The sequence below is a fragment of the Tamandua tetradactyla genome, chromosome 7 (genome assembly GCF_023851605.1).
Source record: "Tamandua tetradactyla isolate mTamTet1 chromosome 7, mTamTet1.pri, whole genome shotgun sequence".
Taxonomy (NCBI): Eukaryota; Metazoa; Chordata; class Mammalia; order Pilosa; family Myrmecophagidae; genus Tamandua; species Tamandua tetradactyla.
Genome location: NC_135333.1, coordinates 104,724,957 through 104,728,551, shown reverse-complemented (window position 1 = coordinate 104,728,551; position 3,595 = coordinate 104,724,957). Strand labels below are relative to the sequence as shown.

The window sequence follows — 3,595 nt, the reverse complement described above, 5'->3', positions numbered from 1 at the left end:
GATTTCCATTTACCTAATGACTAATGATGTTGAGCATCTTTTCACGTACATAGTGGCCTTCTGCATACATTCCTTAAGGAATAGCCATTCCAGTGTTCTGACCATTTTTTTTCCCTTGTGAAAAATCAGAACTTTATTATTATTATTTTTAATTGGCAATCCCTGCATCAGGTTTATTTATAAAATAGCACAGGAGGACCCAGCTCCATGCAGATGGCAGCCCAGGACTCACAGCAGTCCGCCTATCCTCACATTGACAGACAGAGGACTCTACTCAGGAGCCTTTGTGGGGGCCTGGGCACCTCTGGGAGCCTGACCAGGAGCAGTAACAGGAGCCAGAGCTGGAACCTGGCCTTGGTTTGATCCTTGGCCTTGGACTTGGTCTGCAGAGTCTGAGACCCTTGGTGATGCGCACATGAGCACACTTCCTGAGCTTTGGGTGGGCAATGTAGGCAAGTCGATTTAGCTTATGACCACCACCCTTTGGGATCTTGGGCCTTGATGGCCTCTGCACGGACACTCATGGGCTTGGCATTGCTGGTCTGCATCTTCTTCAAGCTCTTCTTGTTATGCTCCTTTGCAAAGTGAATGTTTTTCAAGAACTTGGGGTCCACTCCCTTCAGAGACTTACATCTTTGTGATTGGGGCCTCTTGATGTCATTTCTGGGACTGGTTGTGCATGGTGCAGTTATTGGACTTAGCCATGTCTGTGTACCCTCCCCCGCTGCTCCAGGAGTGCCTAGGGCCAGAACAGAAAGGAGGCTGCAGTGCACCACCCAGAATTTTATTTGAATTTTCTTCCTCTAATTTTATGAGTTAGTGTTGTTGTTGTTTTTAGATGTGATTTTGTCATATATTCACATACTATATAATCATCCAAAGTGTACAATCAATAGTTCACAGTATCTTGACAGAACTGTGCATTCATCGTCACAATAGATTTTTAAATATTTTCATTATTTAAAAAATGAAAATTAAAGTTAAAAAGAACACCTAAAACATCCCATACCCCCCATAAATCCCTATTATTTATTTAATTTTTTGTCTTTATTTTCTTACTCATCTGTCCATTCACTGGATAAAGGGAGTATCAGTCTCAAGATTTTCACCATCACATGGCTTTTGGCATTTTTAAATTGAATTGCTTGTCTTTTTATTGTTGAATTGTAGAAATTCTGTACATATTTTGGATATTAAAATCTTATCAGTTATACGATTTGTTACTATTTTTTTCATTCTATTGGGGTTGTCTTTTCACTTTCTTGAGAATGACCTTTGGTGTACAAAAGTTCTAATTATTTATTAAGTCCATTTAATCTTTCTTTCTGTTGTTGCTTACTGCTTTTGGAATCACATCTAAGAATTTATTGCCAAATACAAAGTTCTAAAGATTTTCACTTGTTTTCTTGAACAATTTTATGGATTTAGTGCTTATATTTATATTTACTTTTGCATCTGAATACCCAGTATTCCCAGTGCCATTTGTTGCAGAGACTATTCTTTAACCATTGAGTGTACTTGGCACCCTTTTCAAAAACCAGTTGGTCATAGATGTGTGGATTGTTCATCTTTTTTTAGTGTCTAGGCTGGGAGCTGAGATTATTTACATGAAACTTTTCTTCTTTTCTGTTATAGGCATTCAATGCCATAAATATCCCCCATGGAATGTCTTTGGTTGCAAACCAGAAATTTACATATCTTATGTTTTCATTTTCATTCAATTTAAAATACTTTCTAATTTCCCTTTTGATTGCTTCTTTGACCAACGGACTTTTATGATGTGTGTTATTTGTTTCTAAATATTTGGAGATATTCCAGAGATCTTTCTGTTATTGGTTTCTAATTTAATTCCATTGTGGTCAGAGAACATACTTGGCAAGACTTAAATCCTTTAAAATTTATCAAAAATTGTTTTATAGTTTAGAATATGATTTATCTTGGTAAATGTTTCATGTGCACTCGAAAAAAAATTGTAATCTCCTTTTGTTAGGTACAGTATTCTACAAATTTCAAGTAGATTAAGTTGGTTGATGTTGCTCAAAGCTCTTATAGCCTTACTGAATTGCCTACTAACTTAAAGCTTTGAGGAGTAACTATACAACTTCTTTAACTCCTTGAAATTGCTAGAATATGGCCATAAGAGTGATGTGTTCAACTATTGTCCCCCTATCAGATTGTTTCTGTTTAGTCCGACTTTGGGACTAATTTCTAAGTTATAACAATTTTGAGGGTGTCCTAAATAAACATACACTATCTTATGAGTAGTTATGTAAGGAAACATAGGAAACTTTTTTTTAAGCTAGAAATAAATAGCAAGCCAGGCCTTATGGAAACTAGAACATGGTTCTTTGCTGTTCAGTGTGTAACAGTTTGTCTCAGAGTCAAAAGGCAGTTTTTATAACCAAATAGACTTTCCATCTTCTGCCAAGCTTTGACAGTTCCTCATCCTTGGTCCTCTCCCTATCTGCTCTTTATAATCTCTTATACCAAAGAAACAATTCCTTATTTTCTTTCTCTGTGACTCAATGCTTCTTCTTACAAATTTTTACTATTTCTTCATTTTTTCTTTTTCTACTTTCTCTGGGGGTGTCATTCTACTTCTGGGCTACCGTATCATTTGTAATCCTCTCAGTCCTTCTCATTCACACAGTTGCAAAGAGGCTCTTGCCTGCCTTGTTTGTCATCACCTGTACAGATTACTCCCCTCCTATAGAGCTCCCATTCCCATTCATCACACAGGTCACCAGTTTTAAAACTAATTTTAAATTATTAGCTGCCAGTTCCCTCCTTTTATGCTTAAATCACTTTGAAGTGTCCATTATAGGTATGAAATTCCATCAGTATTTTAGTGCTAAAGATTGATAAAGTTTTATAGTTTAGTGTATTTTAATTATAGTTAGTGTATTTTCTTTTATCTTATAAGAAGGTTACAGATAGTTGTTTCAAAATAAGGATTAAGATGATTTTACTGCAAATTCAAAATATGAATTCCAAATATTAAATATTACCAGTATAAAGCTGTGAAAATAAAAATTCCTTTAGTATAAATACCCTTTAACATGCCATGTTTACTTGCTCCTCAAAATAAATTTAGCTAGGCCATGTTATGGATTTAACATAAGAGGATTTGAAATACAAATAATTTCATCATAACAGTAGGTAACTAATGCATTTAAAATTCAGTATGCTGCGGGAGACCCGGGTTTGATTCCTGGACCATGCATCACCCCCCCAAAAATATTTCAATATGCAATGCCCATTTCCAACCAAGATATAGTAACTAGTACTGGATTTACAGTTCTGTCTGAATGATGATAACAATAAGAAAAACCACAACAGAAAAATTTATTAAATAATGGTTTTAAAGACACTGGGCAGTAAGCACAAAAGACAATGCTTCCTGAAAGATTGGAAGAAACAAAGTAAGTCCTAGAGTTTCCCTGTTTAATGCTCTGAGAAAGTTTCCAGGAAGCTGCACAGTGCACAGGAACTGAAGTGAAGCCTGGAAGACTCCCTAAGTAGAGATGGTGGAGTTGGGAAAGCAGGGAGACCACAGCCACTAGACATAAGACAGGAAACTGGGGAGGGGAGGACT

The 3,595-nt window shown here is 36.2% G+C and overlaps 1 pseudogene; it reads right to left on the bottom strand.

Moving 5' to 3' along the window:
* Window positions 1-270: 270 nt before the first annotated feature.
* On the bottom strand, window positions 271-705 carry LOC143689912 (large ribosomal subunit protein eL29 pseudogene; annotated as a pseudogene).
* Between the last annotated feature and the right edge of the window lie 2,890 nt (window positions 706-3,595).